This window comes from Bombus vosnesenskii, unplaced genomic scaffold (assembly GCF_011952255.1).
Source record: "Bombus vosnesenskii isolate JDL3184/JDL3185 unplaced genomic scaffold, Bvos_JDL3184-5_v1.1 scf7180000013316, whole genome shotgun sequence".
Classification (NCBI taxonomy): domain Eukaryota; kingdom Metazoa; phylum Arthropoda; class Insecta; order Hymenoptera; family Apidae; genus Bombus; species Bombus vosnesenskii.
In genome coordinates, this window is record NW_022882962.1 from 958,276 (window position 1) to 979,427 (window position 21,152).

The window sequence follows — 21,152 nt, forward strand, 5'->3', positions numbered from 1 at the left end:
AGACGAATGGAACATCGAAGTTGCGGTTTAATAAAACGATGTTCTTCGTCCTTGTGGAAATAACAATCTGGTCGAACGTCTTTCTAAAAGTAAAATACATATAGGTAGAGTACGTTTAGGAAATCCTACGAATCGCGTGGGTCGAACAAGGAGCAACTGACACGCGTAACTATCGGATAGATCAGGAATAATCAAATATTCGGAATAAATTGAATAAATATTCTGCCAAAACGAGAGGTACCAATCGGTGCGTCGCGATGCGCGGATCCTCTCCGTTTCGGTTCTCCTGTCGTCGAAGGATTACTCGTTTGCAGGACAGAACGCTGTCCGACACCGTGAAACGACGTACAAATCGTCCTATCCTGGGCAAAAGAAAGCTATGTCAGTGCTGCCGTGTTATATCCAAAAAAATGAATTCAAGAGAGAAAAATCATAAAATTCCATTTCCCATGGATTACGTGTATAAAAGGATGAAAAAAAGAAAAAAAAAAAAAGAACGAACGAACGAAACGATTAATCTTTGGCTGGCGTTATTGGATCGTAATAAATGACCTATCGTAATACTTGGAGCGTGATCGCTTAATTTTAGAATTCCCCGTTACAATTTGTATTTCGTATTTTACGCGATAAAGCGATTATTCATCTGACGATATACAAAATACAAATTGACAGGAACCACTCGTATTTATAATAAATACATATGCGGTAGGTAACTTTAGCAGCTGCGATTAGACAGGTACTAGATAAATCTCGTGAATTCGTTCTCTTCCATTTGGATAACCGTTAAAAAATGATCCTGACTATAGTAGGATAGTATCGATCGAGAAACACGCAGCACGGCATATTCATTGGTAATTAAACGTTCTTCTCGATACTCTATCATACATCAATTATAATGTGTCAGCTGAAAGGAAAAAAAAAAAAAGATAAACGAGATGGAAATTTTCTTTTTTATATCGACGAAGGTACGTGTCGAAAGTAGAAAAGTATTTCTTTTTTTTCTTCGGTGCTAATAATTAAATCGAACGCGAGAAGCGAAGTAAAGTTAGAAAGAGAAGGAAAAATTCGATTCGAGCAGTGTCATGCTTACGACGCAAAAACGAAAAAAAGAAGAGAAAAAAGAAAGAAAGAAAGAAAACAATAGCATCCTCGTATTTCGATAAGTACAGCAGAAAATATGTATTAGCAACAGGTGAATGTTAAACCGCCAAGAAATCGCATTTTTTCTGTTTCGATGAATCATCCTCGATGCTTTAAAATTTCGAAACGCTGGCCAGAACGTTGAATCGCTTTCTCGAAACTCCGTTGTTACCAGCATAGTAAGGTCGAAATTAATCCGGATGAATGAACGTTTTAGATGCAGGCTGATTTCTCGCGATAACCACTTCTCGCGATAAATTTCGATTAGTTTCGAAATATTAATTTAATATATTCATTTCAAGAATGAACAGCACATCGAACAATTTCTATTTTAATTCTACGACGAATCCTCTTATAACGTTCGTACCTACTGTGTACAGGGTGTGGTTGGTAACTGGTGGTACAAGCGGAAAGGGGGTGATTCTACGCGAAAAAACAAGTGGAAAATATAGAATAACAATTTTTCGTTCGAGGCTTTGTTTCCGAGAAAATCGACTTTGAATTTTCGCTCGGTACGCGTGCACTTTGTCGCGTCTCGTTATAACGGATCTCGCTGTAGATCGTTGTCTCGATGGAAAAATTAAAAAAAAAAAAAAAATTGTTATTCTATATTTTCGCTTGTACCACCAGTTACCAACCACCCTGTATAATTAAATAGACAAGGACGTATATCTAAGTTACTTGCAGTTTACCATACCGGCTCTTTGCGTATTTAAATCAACGCAAAGATATCATTTTCCACGTAAGAACGTATATCGAAATTGCTTCTAGTTTATCGCATATTGATCGCGTTGAAATTCGTCGTGTATTCTGTCGGTGGAAAGAAAGGACGTAGAAACGAGAGTTTAACGCAACGTTAGTGGAAAAGCGATACGAGAGAGTCTGTAAACGGAATGGTAGCCATCGATGGGATTCCAATGGAGAATGGAGAAGGAGAAGAAAAGTGGAGAGAAAAAAATACAAGAGTACCTCTAGCGAGCCGGCAAAGGCGAAGAAAAGTTTCCTCGATGTATCGAGGCGAAGCAACGAACCATTGATATTTCTTGCGTCGATATATCTTTCCACGAATAATCGATCCAAGCTCGGAAACGAACGTTCCGATGAAACTCGCGGTCGCGTGTGTTTAGTTTCACGCGCGAAACAATTTTACATCGTACAATATCGTTCGATATTCCAGGAACGAAATAAAAACAATTGTTTGATAACAAATTTCATCTTTTAAATACGATCAAAACGTTTACGTACGTCGCAATATCGTAATAGTAAGCTTGCACCGTATAGTTGAAAGTAAATACGTAGCTTTCGTCGAATATTAAATTTACCAATTTACGATAATTATACGGGACGATAATTTTACGTTTACACGAACGTTTCAACATCTCGCTCTCTTTTTATCAAACGAATAAAATTCTCCTTCGAACAAAGGGTCGAATTTCGTGTTTAAAAATGTCTACGTTTAAAACGAAGCGGAATTCAAATACGCGGCTGGTCTGTCCCTGCGAGTCGTTGTTCGTCGGAAACATTTTTCACGTGACTTTTGTCCCAGGCGTGTGATAAATTAACGATAATATCGTTCCTCCTCGCGCGGAATACGTCACTTTTCTTACAAAATTAATAGCAAGAGTGGAAAACTTTTTAGATCAACGATTGGTCGACGATAGCATTACCAGCTTCGTTTCTACCACCATGAAATACGTACATACGTTGAAACGATATATGGTCGATTCGAGTCTAAGTGTACAAGAAACCGCGAAAGAGATTAAAAGGAACAATGCTCGGGATCGATGTACAGGAACGAGTGGCGTTTATTAGCGAATTATCCGCTCGTTGTCCTTATCTCGTTCTACGTTCGCTCTCTCTAATTGTCACGACGCACTTTAAGTATCGTTTGGCATCGATGGAACAAACCAAAGCGTTTTCATCCGCGTTATCAGATCCGCGAATTATTATGCACCTCCGGAAATTTGAAAAATCGCGCGATATCATAAAAAATGCCTACAATCTACAAAGATATATAAAATATGCGAAGCAGGGTTCCGTTGCTTTAATTGTGTTCTATAAAAATACGAATAAAAATCCGCTCTGCTTCGTTACATATCAAAACGCGTTCTTCTTCTTTTTTACGTGTTCGCAATTTCGGATAATCGTTACTTTCAAAAATACAAAAAATTGGCTAAACACGACGCGAGTGCCGGAATGTCGTTATCTTTACCGCGCAAAAGGTTCTCATGGAACGACTCTCGCATTGTAAAACTATCGGAGCCATACCGCCTTTTTAATCCCGTGGTTATTTCACAGGCAACTTCCAAACCGCTTGGTTGCGCAAGATGAATTCCCCGATCTTGAAATAATAAATCTAAAGAAAGCTACTCGTGGCAGACGTACGTTCTAACGTTACGGATACTTCTGCGGATAAATATCGCGGTCGAACGGCCAACCCACGACGAAGGTAAAACTTCCAGTACATTCTTCGCATTCTGACGATAATTTAAACAACGACGATAAGATCGTTGAAAATATAGAACGCCTTGACTTCGATGCGAATCATTGGCGAAACCGAATTTCCCGAATAACATCGACCCGCAAAAACCGAGCAATATTTTAAACGACGTTAATTACGCTACACGCTATTTAATCAACCACGATCGAACATCGTGGAACGAGAAGCAGAAACACGGTATACTCGATTTGTTGCAAGCTGAATTTGTTCGAAACTCGAAACGTTTCGTCTAAATCGTCTGGGTTTCGGATCGTTGTACGCTGGCGAGGTTCTGCGTAAAAGGCTTCGATATTCGAGAAGCTCTCGTACTTGGGTTGTTTTCGCGCGTCGTTCTTTCGCGTTTCCTTAGAAAAAGACGGCGGCATCGAAAGACGAACGTCCACAGAGCGGCACGTTCGCTGCGGAGACGAGTGTGTCGCATCGCGTTACGACCAGTTAACAGGAGGACAGAACTATAATGGAATCGAACGACGCCGCGTCTATAGTTTCTGCGCATACACATCTTCCCACCTCCGCCACCTCCAAAGGCAGCTCCGACTGGTAATACGTACGGCCATAATGCGCCTACGCGGAGTACAGTCCTGCGGCAAAACGCGGACTCGCCGATGGAAAATGTTTTCCACATAGTTTCCTCGGTGAAACTGGGTCGTACATATAGACGTATATGGTCTCGCGTACACGCGTCTAACCGGCTGCATTCACGATATTCCTGGCTATTTATTTATCGCGGCCATATCTGCCCTTGCGAACTTCACGGGCAAATGCCGGTGGTGGCACCTGTGCGACAACGTGGTTAAATAAAAGATGCATGCTGCCGGTGGTCATTTTCTTGGTCGACGCTGTTCATCGTACTTATAAATTGTCCTTATTACCGCCGCCTAACTTTAGGCAAATCGCTCCCCTCGCGAGCGAGTACTATACCTCCTATCGTATACACGTACGCATACAATTGCCGCAAAAAGTAGTTGTACGTTATCACGAGCATTTCAACTGGGCGTTCTTTTTTTTTTTTTACCTTTCCTTTTTTCTTCTCTTTTTCTCTCTTTTTTCTTCTCTGCGCATATATATGCAGATTCGTATCTTCACGAGGATGACGAAAGAAACGGAAGTTAGACATAATGTACTATATATTTTGGATATCTTACAACGGAAACCTTGAATTTCTCGAAAAACGCGTAAAAGCGCCGTCTATTTATCGGTTTCGTCTCGTTCACAGGAAATCAAATTTTCGTAAACGCAGGAAAATGCTATTAAAAGATACGAGATGTAGTATACTTGGTTCTAATTAATATTAAATAAATGCTGTAATAAATAGAACGGTGCGTGGCAATAGTTTCCATAATCGCTGTACGTGTACGCTGGCGAACAAAACTTTCCAAGCGACTACGAGTCGACCATAGAAATTGTTCCGATTGAAGAATACGTACGGCGCACGGAGGATCTTCCGAGACGAACATACGGGAGAACACGGTATAATCGTAATAACGCGGAGATGGAAGAGAGCTCTCAGCTCCGCTGGATTACCGTATAGCGTGGAGCAAGCTGCCGCTGGAAAAATCAAGCGCGCACCGTCTATTTTTGTTTCATCAACCTGGCGGTGGAAAATTCACGCAATCTCGAGTACCGGTACTTGACTTCGAGCGCTCCTCCAACAGCGTGCATACAAAACCGGAATCCCGGTCTGCCGGAGTAACGAGTAAGAGAAAGAGAGAGAACGAGAGAGTGAGTGAGAGAGAGAGGAGAGAGGGGGGGGGGAGTATAGTAGAAGAGGAGGCTGCCCGCGATATATTTCGATACGTAAATAAATACAAGGTCAACCGGCAAACGTTTCTGGGATATAAAGGGCTTGGAAACTGCTGTGCATAATTGGCGTTGAATAAGTATTGGCCGGATATTAGCAGGCGGGGCAGCGAACCAGCCGGCGGTGTCCTGGACAAAAGTTTACCGGGGAAGGAACGAAGCGCGTGCGAGCGCTGCAGGGTTCACGCTCGGCAACGTCGCCATATATCGATCCAGCTGTCGCTGTAGGGAACAAGACTGGGGCACGGGCTCGATATCCACGAAATTTAACTCTTTCGTTACCGTTTCAAAGCCCAAAGACGTTTCTACGTTCCGGGGTTGCGCAGCTCGACTTATCGACCGATCGAGGCGAACGATTCTCGCCAAAACTGAAAAAAACAGTCTCGCGCTTCCGTCGTGCACCTTTGTTTCTTACGTAACACGATGGTCGTGATGGCTTTCGATAAAAGATTTTTCCGAAACCGCACGATCTTAGCGGGCGTGCGCAGCGAACGGAAAGAAGAATTTGTGGAGCGGCGCGAGTAAATCGCGAGCGACGATCGCCGCATTTTTGAACGTGCTCGCGACGGTAGCAGCGAGCTGCAGATGATATCGCGTGCGCGTTACACTCGAGGAATAACAACGAGTCGCCGGTCTATCGAACGGGGTTTCGAAACGCGCGCAGAAAAGCCCACCGTCGACGCGTATCGTCTGGAAATTCCCGTGTCACATGCATAAAATATCGGGCCGTTTTCGGTTCTGGTTAGGTTTTCCCCGGTTGGTACGGAGAGAAGCAGGCGTGCGTCGTCGGCGTCGCGCATCCGGCCGCCTTCATTCCGAATTTAGCGTCCCAGAAAACGAGCCGGGACTATGTAGTTTTGCCCCGTTAATTCTTAAACTGGAAATTGAACGCGATATCCGCGTTCTATTTCGACGGATGTAGAGGGTGGAGAGGAGAACGGTCTGGAAAAGAGATTCGCGACCCCGACCACCCACCACCACCGCCGCGCTACTACCCGCTATCGTCCGACTCCGACACCAACCCTCGACGAGGGTCGGACCCAACCCAACCCGAGAATTCGAAGAAGAGTGACGAGCCAGCCAGGCTGGGTGCTTGGCGCACGCGGCATTCCCTTTACCCTCCAGCCCCTTTTCTCTCCCGCTTCCTTCATCCCTCGTCCCTATCAACATCCCCCTAACTCCTTCCTCGTACTCCCCACTCGCCCGTTATCTCGCTTTCCTGCTCTTCCACCGGCAAAGCTGCTCCTACTCCCCTACTTCGCTTTGATCCGTCTCCAACCTCTCCCACCCTATCTCTCTCTCTCTCTCTGTCTGTCTTTCACCCCCACCTTGCCTGCCCCCTTTTCCCCTTTCTTTGTAATCTCTCCACCGTCTCTCACCCCGATCTCTCTTCACCCCTTTATTACCACTCCCCGTGTGCCAACAGCAGCACCCAGCACCAGCAACGACGACGACGACGACGACGACGACGACGACGAAGACGAAGGCAGCGGCACGGCACTCTTCCTTTCTCGAGCTCCTAACAAGCACGAGTTCCAGGAATTAGCGTACCGGCGAAAATACGAGGGGAAGCATTTTCTGGAAATGCCGCGAAGTAGTACGCGAGTACGTTAAGCAGACAAAGATCTGGCAACGACGATATAATCGCGCAGCTCGCGCCTTTCTTTATCGCGGCAAAGTATTTTCCTCGCTGATCGAGGATCGGGGATTCGCGAATACAACAACGATGTCTGGAACGCGCGTAATGCTCATCGGTGAACGGTTCGCTGATCGCGTTGGCGAATGACGACGCTCGTTTCGGATGTTTGCAAGTCTTCTATATGAAATCTATGGCTCGTGGATATTGCAAAAGTATACGCGAAGGATGTTTTCGACTACGGTAGAATTTCGTTTAGCCGAATTTGTCGGCGCACGATTACGCGATTGGAGTATCGTATTTTGTTCGTTTTCCAATGTTTCTCGTTCAACGGCGCAACTAACGCTAGAAAGAATCTCAAGACAGGACCTGTGCAATTTTTATCGCGAATGTCCAAGAATTTAATACTTTTCGTTCGCGTAGACAAGAGCTTGCCGTTTGGACGAGCGAATTCAAGCTGCAAAGGTTCGATTAAACGAATGCAATTAACGATTTGTTCCATTCAACGGAATTCTACCATATTTTGTACTGCGCTTTAAGCAAATGCGAGAATAATTAAATATATATATATAATAAATAAACGTCCACTTTCGACACGACAAAAATATTCGATACGCGATGCCATCGTATTTTAATGAGCGTTTGCAAACAGTACACAAACAAGCGAGAAACAAACAGTTCGCGTCCATCGGCGAGAACGCACCTTTGCGGAACGAAAATATCGCGCGTTTATTTTTCGATATTTACGACGAGACGTATCTGGACCGCGACACGACAATACGAAAAGGTAGACGAGTTGGATATCTCGTTCATAGACAGAGAAGGCGTCGATAAATTCGATATTTGCCAATTTTGCATCCGTGAATGAGAAACGTTTCGGGTCGAGTAAACAAGCAGAGAGAATGGGAAGAAAAATCGAAAGTAGATTCGACATCGTTCGACGAAGAACGTCGTTCTGCCGCGATCTTGTTCTCTTTTAACTTTTTTTACTTCTCGTCCAAAAGTTCAGCGTTCGCATCGCCTTGATCTAATTGTAAATCGACGTTCGACCGAAAGAACACGATGACTCCTGAGAATACAGAACGGAGAATTCGACGAGTTACGAGAACAAGGCGAATTCGATATGCACGGTAAAGAGAATATTTGAGAGTTAAGGTTTAGAATTCCGCGGATCGTCGAGCCTCGCGATAGAGACAGAGACGTAAAGTTATTGTCTCGTATGGAAGAGAGAGAGAGAGACGACCGAGGCAAAAAATTTCATTTGCTTCTTTCTACGGCTATTTACGAGGTTCTTGGGTTACGATGCTAGCGTGTAGTAGAGTGGCTGTAACGTATTATAAAAACATTTTCGAGTCTCGTCAGCGCTCCAACGAGACGAAACTTATCGCGATTCTATTGGTGAAATTTGAAACGGGTCTGGAAATGCACACAGCAGTTACAACGTGTTTATTGGAGGCACACGCTTGACAAAGATCGTCGAAATATTCGAACGGTCAATTATTTGCTATATCGATAAGCCGAGCGCATGTATCGCGAGGTAATTTTTAGTTTTACATTATTTATATTTCCTAATTATACGTTTTGAGGTGGTATAGTTAGGTCGCGATAGTGCTGCTGCTTTCTTCTCAGTTAGGAATCGTGGAGAAAAATCGGACTACGAGTGCCGGGATTTGAACCTGGTCTGGAACGTTCGTAACCAACGGCGCTAACCACTGCTCTGCCGTCGTCCGGTCGTAGCGTTGCTGTCGAGCGTCGCTACAATTTAAAGGCGCTGTCCCTACTATTCACGTTGTATACTAACTTTGTACTAAATGTACTCTTCTATGTGCATTTTCGGATTGATTTCAAATTCTACTGTTGTAATTACGATAGTTGCGTTTCGTTACAGCGCTAGGAAAATTTCGAAAAATTTGTCACAACGCGCGTCTCTAATATATTCGTAAAAACTTGTCGTGGTAATCGTCCGAATACTTTCGTTAGCCACTGTATGTAAATTCGAGGCATTTTTAAAACCGTGATTCGTCGTAATTGCTCGTTTGTGCAGACAGCAAAGAAATCGTAACCACAAGAAACTGTTTATCGCTGCGGTGTATCGTCATCTGCGATGTATTTTTATGAATACGTTAATCGTCGATCGCACGCCAACCAAGAAAATTGATATTTGTTTCTGTTTCGAAGGCGACTTTCCTGCTCTTTATGTAACTCGTCTAACAGCGACTACGCGGTATCTAGTCAGGAAACGTGGCTTGGCCAACAGGCAAACTGCTTATCCACGGAGCAAGGCAAAAGAATAAAAACGTATCGTTATTGTTATCCGACAGAGATACGCGGCCGAGGCACGGCTCATTTACGTTGATACGTATCAGAGAAATTACGTAATCATGGTGAAAAAATTTAACGCGCGTTGATCCCTTTTATTCGATTCATATCGCAGTTTGTTATTCGTCAATAAATACCGCTTGTTTTTCTATCGTTCGTTTTACTTTGTGCGTTACGTAATTGTACGATTATGTAATTATCGATATTAATTACCTTTCAACTTTAATAGAGGAATAATATAAATATTACAAATATTCCGCTTAATTGCCAAATTTTGGAAACGAAGAAAACGTTGGAAACGAAGAAACACGTCGAGTCAGATATCCGCCGATGTGATCGATTTTCAAGGCAGCGTCGTTATTCCCCAATTACTGATTAATTTTTCATTAACTGCGTGTAATACGGTACGTAGCATAGAGTATAAATATACAGACTGAAATAGCAAGTATATTTATCGTTCACGGGTATCTTGGAAAGGATATTTTTGTAAATACGATAAGGGAATACTTTTCGTTAATTCGGAAACAAACAAGAATCGGCGAGAGTCAACCTTAAGACCCGATTCGTACTCTCGAGAGATTCTTCGATCGCAGAAATATCTGTTCGTTCGATTAAGTAGGTGAGATCGGTCGATGGTATCGTAACGTCGTTGCGAGAAAATCTCAGGCTAATCCGACGGAATGTATCGAAGAATGTAACGCGTTTTATACGAACGGTTGTTTCAGGATCGTGATACGATGGATTAATTTATCGCAAACGGCTTAACGCGTGGTGTAATTTATCGCAAAAACCTTTTTATCTCTTTTTTTCGAAATAAATCTTTCACACGGATCGATTTATTGAAATTTCCGCAGATTCTACACTGCCTATACGATTGGCAAAAACTAAAAGTTTGCAGTTAAAGGATATTATATTTTGCTGGAAGAACGTAATTTTCGGAGCCCCTGTGTGCCTGTATTTTCCAAACGCTGTTTCACCTGCCTATCGCCTCGAGATATCGCATTTTCTTACTATATTGCTCTATCAGCTTTCGCTTCTCGCGAAATGTCGACGTAGAGAAATGACGATCGATCGTAAAATATTTCCTCTCTTTCGTGTTTAATCTGAAAAAGTACAGTTGCGTGGCCTACCAGCCTCCCGGAGCAGCGGCGAAGCCTAAAGCCCCATCCACACGGGCGTACACGCGCGTCAGAGATTCCCAATATACGTGCACACCGATAGAAACGTACGCGTGACGATTCTCGCGATAGCCATTTAGCTCATCCTGGAAACGAGAAGTTTTCGTACGAAGGTGTAACGTCAATTCATATCAGAGACCAGGCCATACACCACGGACAGGATGGCACCCAGATACCTGAATATCCCTGGCGCGCACCCTCAATAGTCTTAAGTACCTACCAGGGGCCTTGGCATTTTTTATAGTTAAGGTCGTTCGGACCAAGCGAGTATGTATTTCCTGTCGTAAATTCCGTCCCTTGTCCTTAGATACCCCCACCCCTAGCTTTCCTCAGACACAGTATCGTCAGTAAGACTTCACTTATTCCGTATCCTTAGAATAGTCAACATATCTATGTCGGTCTCTACTCTTATAAGTCGCGTACTTAATGTAACTAAGTCTGACATAACGTGGTTGGAGTGAATTGTGATTTATGTTAATTCAGTGCGTGTTACATTGTGATTGGTGAATTCATAATAAAGGTTGATTAAAACCAAGTTAATAGTTGTGTTACGACTCAACTATATTTTATTTTCACCAACCAACCCAAAAATTACGTGACAAAGGCGACGTCGAAACATTAAAACGTTCAAATATATGGCGACATTTTCGCTGCTACGGCGACTCGCGATACGCGCGTACTTCCGCCTGTGTGAAAACGGGGCCTAAGCTTGGCTTAGGAGCTGCGAAAGGACATACTTTAAAATCGTGAACGAGATTTTGAATGCGGGTCGTGTGGGAGAGCCGCGACCGGCGTATGACCAAGAGAGAAATGAGTCACAGCAACGCGACCGATCGACCGGGTACCAGGTACCGCGAACCACGGCACGTTCGTTACTTTTATCGCGGAGGCATCGCAGCAATTTTCCTAGCGCGCCATTCCCGTGCTCCGTGGTGGCGTCGAGCGAGCAAAAATTAGCCGTAATGCGGACGTACCGCCAGCCATTCGTCCAAGAAACGCGCGCTGGCCTGTCTTCGATGAAAACTCTGCTCGACGATTTCAACGATAAAACTTATATAGCCTAGCGAAACGGACGAGCCTCGTCCGGTTGAATTCATAGCTATTTATGCAGATACGTTGCTGCTTGGAAAATCACCGACGGCCTGGCGAATAAATTGCTAGATATCGTTGCGAGGTTGAACTTTATATGCTCGCAGGACCGACTGTCTTTTGTTATTCTTGTGACAAATGGCCGGATTTTCTTCGCCATGAAATTATAATTCCAGTCGCATTACGTACAGCGAGTTTCCACCGTTGTTGTTCGTCGATCGATATACAGTGAAAGTCAAAAGCGAGTGTACTGGTTGTAGCCGCGAAATCTATTCAAAAGCCGCTACGCACTACAGCCAGTGGCGGGCAACAGAAAGTTTACGAAATAGGAAGTACGCGAAGACGCTATAATTATATTATAAGGTAAACTTTCATTTAACAGGAACAACGAACAAATATAACGTATACCATTGAATAGACGAATGTTACGAACAAGATGAAAAACTTTCGGAACGAAAGTCAGTCAAATTTATAACTTTGTCCGCCACTGTGTGTTACGCGTATCGAGAATAGATTTTGAAAGATACAAATAGATTTTTATACGTTTAGAGAAAACTGAAAATCGCGCAAAATGCAGATAACATGCAAAGATACGTAAACTATTATCGGCAACGTGTATTCGATGGATGAAACGAACTTCAGATTTTATTCCTTTAATCACGAATTTACTTGAACAATCGCCTTTTAGATATAAAAACACGTAGAAACGTAAATTAATAGTAAAAGTAACTTATCTTTGTTAGATATTATACTCGCTTTTCACTGTGCTATATTATGCGTAATGGCGGCAATTTATGAAATATCTTGGAAATTGATCTTTCACGAAAATAACGTACGTGTAATACGATCGATAGGTTTTTCATTTCATTTTTCCCCCAACTATTCGTCGCACATGTGTTTCCTGTCTTTTGCCGTGCACGTGTATGACTGATCGTTACCACTGACACGACATATCGAACGTGTAATAACTTACAGCACGAGGCGCGAATCGTCAGCCCGATTCAAAATTTGTTTGCATAGCTGACGCAACGCGAAACACCTTCTGGTCGTTTAATGACTCACGGTTAAGTACCTGCATTTACTGTTAGAATTTAATCTTGAGATTAAGATTAACAATCTGTGGAAAACACGATGTTTATGTTTGAAATAATATAACGTGATATTTATTAAACAATTGTTACGCGAATTATAAATGTGCGTTCTGGAATGTAGACAGTTGGCTAGTTATTCACAGACTAACTGGCTTAGTGACCCATGGCCCTTGAAAAGGTTTAGAGCCCCACTCTCTATGCAGTAATGAGTGTGACCTGTGTGGGTGCCTGTGTGGCGTCACACGTGGCACAGAACCTTCTAGTAGCTTCTCGACGTGCCCATCTAGAATGTTCCATCCATATCCTCACGTTTCTTCCGGCGTTTTTTGAAAAAGCATGCACGTGCTAACTGCCGTGGTGCATCTCACGAACGCACGCTAGTGGGGATGGCGCTGGGCAACGAACGGAAGAATCCGTACGATCGATCACCTTATCTGCATGCGATTGATATCGTTGTATTCCAACATTTACCAATGATAATTAACCACATCTCGAGGTTGCAAAGATATCTTTGCACGGTAAAAAAGACAGTTTCTAACAAGGCGTCGCGCGCTATGAATCATCGACGACTCACCAAACTCATCAGAACACGTTACATGTCGGTACTTTTGCGATACGTTTGCTTGTAAATGCAAAGGCTAAAAAATTATCGCGAAGAAGAAAACGCGTAAATACTGAGAAATTATCGAACTCCGTTAAATCGATAAGAGTAATCTCATTTATTCTTTTTTCTTTCTTTTTTTTTTTTTTTTTGAGGATATTAGATCGACGCGTTCTACGTATGTACATATATTAAGAGAAAATATACATATTGCAATCGAAGGAAATATAACGTTTCAAAATATGCTTTATCATTGGTGAAACCGATTATCCATGGTCATCACCCGAATGTTGCGAGATAAAGCGTTCACATGTAGTTTGCCGTAGAACGCGCAACTCGTAGAGAATCCATTAAAATTGCCACAAGTACGAACTAACAATATTACCAATTATACGATGTGCTCTACGTGCGATGAGAAAGTATGTTTTGGGGGAAAAATATACTCGTCGAAACACGAACGACTTTGCCACTATTTTATTCGAAGGAATTAACAAACGTTTGTTATTGTCGCGGCAACGTTATCCGAACTCCGTCTATCGAAACGAAATTCTATTTAATGCCGCAGATTAACTGAACTTTTATCGAATTCACCGATTGAAATCGCTTAGCCGTACGTGAGTTCTTATTATGTAAACATAAAGAAATGATAGCTAAATAGGCTAAAATTAGTGAGCTACGCGTGATTACCTCGAACGTACAGAGTGGACGATACACGATTGGCACGATCTTCACTGTCAGTAACTTTGAAACGAAATAAATTTTTAATATAAGTCGCGTTCATGGAATATAATATCAGAAGTTGTACAGAGCAGAGGCCTCTGAATCGCATTTTTCGATCACATTTTCACACGAATTTCGCGCCACCCTCTCGCGAACCTTCTCGGTATATTCGAATTCGATTCGAAGTCTTGGCGTATCTTTTATTCTCGATATTAAAAAATCCCCAAGTAATAAAACAATTTTCTTTAAACAGTTTTTAACTCCGCGTGATTACTGTAAAGCGGAAGGAAAGACGACGCGTTCCAGAATTCCTACGGAGTTTCCACAAGGATCAGTTGTGCATATTCCTTATAAACCATGCTGCGTAGCGGCACACGAGTTACAAGATTCATACATTCAAATTATATCGTTGTTTTGCCTCGGAGTATCAAGATCGTTAGGGTACACGTAATGTAAGAATAAATAAACTTCGAGCAAAACAATGTCGCCACAATGTGCAACAGTGGAACAAAGACGAATTTGAATTTTCCCACTCTCCTCCGACCAGTATAAATAAGCGGACGCTATCGCAAAGAAACGAGTTACAGTCAGTTGTCGATCAGTTATCGACCAGTTATCAACGAATTATCAGCTATCTAATTAACGAGTCATCGGCGATTCTATTTTTCGACTTATACACTGTTTTAACGAATCGGTTAGTACGACCGTCTTTGCCAACATTATCCGTATACTAATTTATCATTTTAAATAAATTCAACGGTTTCAACAAGGGGCAATCTCGTCCATTAAACCTCACCGACCAACCATCCTCTACACATAAACCTCTACAGCTGTATAAACTGTTCGTCCCTCCGACAAGTTCAAAGACAAATGGAGTTGCAGCGTAATACGCGCTACTCATTGGACCTTAGTCCTTCTGGGTAGGAATTTGCCAACCGAGACGATTTTCCGTACCTTTGGACATCGAGATGATTCGACGAGGCAACAAATGGGTCGTAGAACGTTATCAACGCGGGATCGTTATTCCCGGCCGGTTGTTTAAGGGGGTTGTGTAACGAGTAAGTAGTCGGCAATTGCAGGTATCCGCGTAAACGTATCCGCGCCAGGGAAAGGTAAATAAATGTCAAGCTCCCATTACGTAATCCATAGAAAATGCCGTTTCATGCGTTCCTCGTGACCGGGCACAGGCTGAGGGATCCGTGCGATCGCACGATCGGGGACAATCGTCGAATGCGAAAGAAAATGGTACGCGAATGGCTAAGTCGACTCGACGGACTAAGAAGCGAGAGCGCGTTCCTCTTGTTCGCGACACGGTCGCTCGTTTATGTAACTTTGGCCGTGCGTTATTTCATAAGCGGCAATTGATTTAATTTGGAAGGAGCGCGCCACCCGTAACCAACACCTATTCAGACCACTTTCAAAATGTGAACGAGATATCGTGGCTGCGTACCTCTTCTGAGAATTCTTGCCACGACAATGGCTGACGAAAGTATTTCGACACTTTGCTGCTAGAACGTTTTCCGTATCGAGTACGTTGTTTCTAATATCTCGGATTTTCATCGACGCTGTGCCAAATATTAGTTTGTCTTTCTTTCGCAAACTTTTCGCTTTTTACAACAGCGCACCTTCGTACGAACGTGAAACCAAGTGTGTGAAACGTCGCGGGGTTTATCTCGACAGAACAAGATGGATCGTACGTAGTTCGAGAAAATAATATAAAAGAAGAAACGTGCGTCTATTATTTGCTCGCATTCGAAGATGGTATCTCACTGGGGGTAGCCATCCACGTGTTACTTAGCAATTAAGTTAGAAAAATTTACCAAATGTCCAGCTGGACAAATTGTAAAGTATAAATTAAATAATAATAATAATAAAAAAAAATGATTTGCTCGTAAAACGAAAGAAACTTATCGGACAAGCTAATAGATCCCTTGCTTTTACAAACGCGATCGAGCAAACGGAATTCCAAGTAGAAATATAAATTTCCATTTATTCGCTGAATAGTTGCTGCAACGTAGTTTGGATTGTCTGTACGCGTCTTTGCATATTCTTGCGGTTTTCAAGTTTCTATCGATGCGTACAAGTCCGCAGTTTAGAAACGCGACTGTCGCGATTGTATTAGTCGAAGATATGAATCTGTACGTAGAAGTTACGAGACGCTTATCGTAAACGTAAGAAGGAAATTTAGTAAAAGGATAACATACAGCACGAGTTCTTCGGAATGTGATAAGTATCGAAGATGGTCCCTGAATATCGAGGGTTATCGATGATCCGATAGTCGATCGTATGAATACCTCGGTGATTTCTAGCCATTATACAGGAATATACAAAAAAAAATTTTTTTTTTAATTTTTCCATCGAGACAACGATCTACAGCGAGATTCGTTATAACGAGACGCGACAAAGTGCACGCGTACCGAGCGAAAATTCAAAGTCGATTTTCTCGAAAACAAAGCCTCGAACGAAAAATTGTTATTCTATATTTTCCACTTGTTTTTTCGCGTAGAATCACCCCCTTTTTCGCTTGTACCACCGGTTACCAACCACTTTGTATATTCGTATTAAATATCTCGCGGCTTTTACGCGCATTTTCAAATTCGTTTCCATCTTTACCGACAGAGGAAATAGCAAAATATAGCGACGGATATAGCAAAAGAGTCAACAAACACCGAAACCCTAATCACTGGACTACTTGATACGATGGACCACCGGATTCGCAGGCTGAAGAGGCACTAGCCGCTATACCTAAACGCTAGATTCAATCAGTTATCTAAATTAAGTAATATTTACTTATTCGTAATACTTGCTTATAAATTATGCTTATCTATAATAAGTATCAACTTATTATAAATAATCAGTCATGTCACTGCGCCACGCCAGAAAAATTACTGAAAATTCTCAACGCGAGAATTGATTGTAATTTTAATAAATAAATGAAAAAAGAAAAAAAATCTTTACCGATATGACCGCGATAGTCAAATTTCGTAGTAAGAACGAGGAAATTTAAAAGTGTTTCGTATGACACGCATACATAATACATTGGTGCACAATTTCTATTATACAATCGGGCAAATATTTTCGCGAAACATGGTACGTTATGCAGGATATCTCGCAATGTCTAGCAAGGAAAAACCTCGATCATGCGAGCATCTACCGTGAAATTTGTTTGCTGTTTGAACGATATATTTATACGTTTCCTTCGTTGCTTTCGTATGAAATCATACAGAATGTGCCGGGTCGGCTAGCGCGTTTAAACGAAAGTTGTTGCATGTACGATAACGAGCTCTATTAAAAATTTACAAGATAATTGACTTCGGTAACAGCGGAAAATAGGAAAAACCTACTAAAGAAGCTTATCGTCCACGCTTACTTGCTACATTCTGTTACCACTTCTTACGACAAATACGTTTTGAAATTGACGAGCATATTAGATTACTCTATCGAAGTTCACTTACGGTAATTACAAATTTTCTTATTTCTCCTACGTTTTAGGATTTAGTATATTTTTACGCCTTGCGCTACTTCCCGCGTGCGTCGTTCTCTTCACAGACAATTTTCAAAGATCGAATTATCTGCCGCAACGAGAATTCACGCGCATTTTCCTGTTCTCGGGTTCTTCCGTCAAATCCGTTCGATTTCGTTACTTTGGGGCGTGGAACGAGGAAAGGAGGAAAGAGCACGGATCGCTGAAGAGTCGTAAATCTTCAAATTCCCGCGCGATTTCCAACTGTACAACCCGAGAAGAACATTTGGAGCCTGTGGTGCATATCGCCGACGAAAATGTCAGAGCCGTGGAATGTGCACGCGAGGAGGAAATGCCGTGGTTCGACCGCTAATAACGAGAGAGCGGCGAGAGGAGTGGCGCGTCTTCTCCGTCTTTTCCTTTCCAAACGGATGGCCTTCGAAGATAAAACTCTCTCGCCGAGAAAATAGAATTCTCTTGGACGACGCGAGTCATGGAAACCGAGCCTGCCGTCGTATCGCGTTAGAAACCGTTTCCGTGACTAGTTCCTCCTAGCGAGGTGATCCACGACCTGTGAAAACCAAGGCTGCTTTACATTCCGCGGCCGAGTGAGTTATGGTCGGCGGACGGGGTGCCGTGGCACGTCGACCGGAAAGAAAACACGATCTCTCGTTACGCGTCGCTAAGGAATAAGAATAAAAATCGAACGAAGAGCGGAGAATGACGAGGAAAGGCGGAGAACGGAAGCGCGAGACCGAGCAGGATGATCGTGAAGCGCGACTAAGCGACAAAGAACACGACGAAGACGGACGATGCGGTAGGTGGGAATCGATCGGACGATGTTTTGCTGGTGGAAAGAGGGGAAAAGAAGCGGAAAGAGCGAGGAGGAAAAACGTGGCACACGGGCGAAAAGGGAATGGAAGAGGAAACGGTGAAAAAGAAACGAAATCGTCGAGCGTTTCGCGAGGTTCAGCCGGACAACCGACCGGTAGTCGGGTCTGTAATAACCGGTGATAACCGACCAGTTCTGTGATCATCTACCTGTTCGATTCGTCGCTGTCTGCCGAGAAGCGCTTTTACATTCGCGAAAACGCTCGAGTTTAAGGAAACGATTTCGAAACGAGCGTGTTTCTTTTTTTTTTTCTTTTTTCTGACCGTCGTCGTTTCACCGAGATGCCCGCTGTTCCTCGTTTCCCAGAAAGTCGTTCGAAACGGATTTACACCGCTGTTTACGTCTTTTAACGAAAGCAAGGCGCGGCGGAAACCGCGTTTCGCCATCGGTCCCAATGGACCAAACGTTAGTTGCTTCTTGCCATTACGAGGACTTTAGGAATCGCAGGTCGCACAAGCGGACTGTTTCGCGCGCTTCTATAGGAAACTTGAAAATGCAAAATGGCAGAGGACGTACGTGAAACGTGAAAGAGTATGTAAAATGTACGAAATACCGTGCTGTTTCGTAATACTTGGTGTTGTTTTATCCTATTTTTAATTCTGTGTATTCTCAGGAAAAAAAAAAAGAAAGGAGAAGTTATTATTACGTTTTAGAGCAGATACCCAACAAATGGAAATCGATTTGTTCCGTAGAAGGTTTTATTTTGTTTCTACGTGGTAATTTGATTGGGATGAAATTCTTTTTAGGAGAACGACATTTCAGTCACGCTACACGATCACGTGACTTGGACTTCACAGTAACGTGTCGAGGCTCGAGATTATAAAACATCTTTTGTATTCTAATAATAGCGGTGTTTGTTTCGTGCGGGGAAAATAAAAATAAATTGAAATTTAAATAACGGAAACGTACGCAATCGATGACTCGAGGCTATTTCGTCGTGTGACAATACCGACGAGCATAGATTTATGCAAACGATTAAAACTATTAAAAGTGCGAAGACAAACGAGCATCTCGTACGTAAGCGAAGATACAAAGTTCCCTAATGTTTCGTAATGAAATTACAACGTCGCCGTAGGTCGTCGAAGCTTAAGATTCTTTTTTGCCGGTGAATTTTTTAACGAGTCCAATTCGACCTAATATTCGGCCTAACGTTTGCTTACTCAATGTTCGCGATCAGACTATTAAACTTGGTAAATAGATAAACTCTTCTAAATGTACGTAGCTTCGCAAGATAAATTTTATTTAATATCTGTAACGGTAACGTAACGACGAGCAAAGAGTTCGTGGAAATAACGAATAAAAATGATTTATTTGCAACTTGCAACAACGTAACAACGAGCAAAGAGTTCGTGGAAACGATTGATAAAAATGGTTTATTTGCAAGTTCGTTAAAATCGACGTCAACACCTTCGAAGTAGTCGTACACGTGTACAAACTTGATCGGTCGATGCTTCCAGCATAGAAAAACAATGTTGCAGTTCCTCGTTTCGAAAGCTGCTCTTTAGCGTCCTCGTCGCTCCTTCCTGCGTCGTCTTTATATCCCGAAAACGACGCGGTCGCGTAATATTTTCGAGATAGGGTGATATCAACGACGACTACGATACTAAACTGTGCAAGAAAGAGACGAACAGCGAGCAAAACGTAGACGTGCGTGGCGTCTCGTTGTGTTGGAGAATCCACTTGTGACATCGGCTAACAACAAGGACGTACTAAAACTGTCGCTGCATACGAACCACGAGTCGTACGATCGTGAAACTCGAACCAATGATAGATAAGGCTATCGCTTACGCGTCTCGATCGGAGAAATAGCGACAGCGTTGCCGATGCGAGAGAGAAAAATTGCTTCCACGAACTTGTTGCCCGCGTGGTATATTCTAAAGAGTTAAAAGTGTAAAGACGAACAAGAACAGGATGGTCGTCGATCGCCAAAGCAGCCGGAGAAGAAATTTCGTTAGGCGTAAGGAAACTCGGGGAACGAAATCGATGGAAAAACGCAAAGGCTTGGCGAAGAAGAAGAAGCGTGCGCCGAGGAAAAGAGAGCGCGTTTAGCATGCGAGCAACGTAGTAATTGGCACGTCTTGCCGAGACACCAAATGCTCTTTCGAGGTTAGAAGTGCAATGCACTGTTGCGTTCACTGTGCGCTGCTGCACCAGCAGAATGTTTATACCGATGTAACGGTGTCCAAGGAAATGTCTATGAATAGGTAGAGCGTATTTTTAATGCGCGTCGGGATGCCGTATCATCGAAACAGCGCGACACGCTTCTCGCTTCGAAGCGTCGCGACGTCGTCGTCTAACGCCTTCGTTTAACGTTCTGTGTTCGTATAGCTGGCACACATCGAAGGCACACGGTATATGGTCGGTCATCGGTGATCCGTGTTATTCGACTTTTTACGATGATCAAGACGAGATTAATTTCATGGACTGAGGAATTTTCAACGACGCGGATGATATATTGAGATGACATTGGGGGAGAAATAAAGTAAATACGACGTAATATTTTGCAGAAATTAAACGTAATTGATTAATTCATTTGTTATTGTTATGATATAATTAAGGAAACGAAATAGGTGTCGCGAAGACTCGTCATTTTCGTAAGGTTGGCAACCGGAAGCCATTCAAGGCCGAAATGCAAGAATTAAACAAATGTAATCGAGGAAACGAATTATATCGTAGCGTATTTCGATCTGTCGTGGCAAAATATACAGGGTGGTTGGTAACCG

The 21,152-nt window shown here is 42.8% G+C and overlaps 1 protein-coding gene and 1 long non-coding RNA gene across 4 annotated transcripts in view; one reads left to right on the top strand and one right to left on the bottom strand.

Annotated features, from left to right (window-relative positions):
- The window catches only part of LOC117235599 (protein split ends), a 117,149-nt gene that overhangs the window by 66,637 nt on the left and 29,360 nt on the right, over positions 1–21,152 (bottom strand). The gene's annotated exons all lie outside the window — the stretch shown is intronic.
- LOC117235585 lies at positions 14,669–15,802 on the top strand. 3 transcript variants are annotated; one of them, XR_004493699.1, is made up of 3 exons: positions 14,669–14,768; positions 14,845–15,132; positions 15,224–15,802. It is a non-coding gene; the product is annotated as an uncharacterized LOC117235585 (long non-coding RNA). The 3 variants fall into 3 exon arrangements; XR_004493697.1 differs by lacking the exon at positions 15,224–15,802 and having other exon boundaries at positions 14,845–15,186; XR_004493698.1 differs by lacking the exon at positions 15,224–15,802 and having other exon boundaries at positions 14,905–15,186.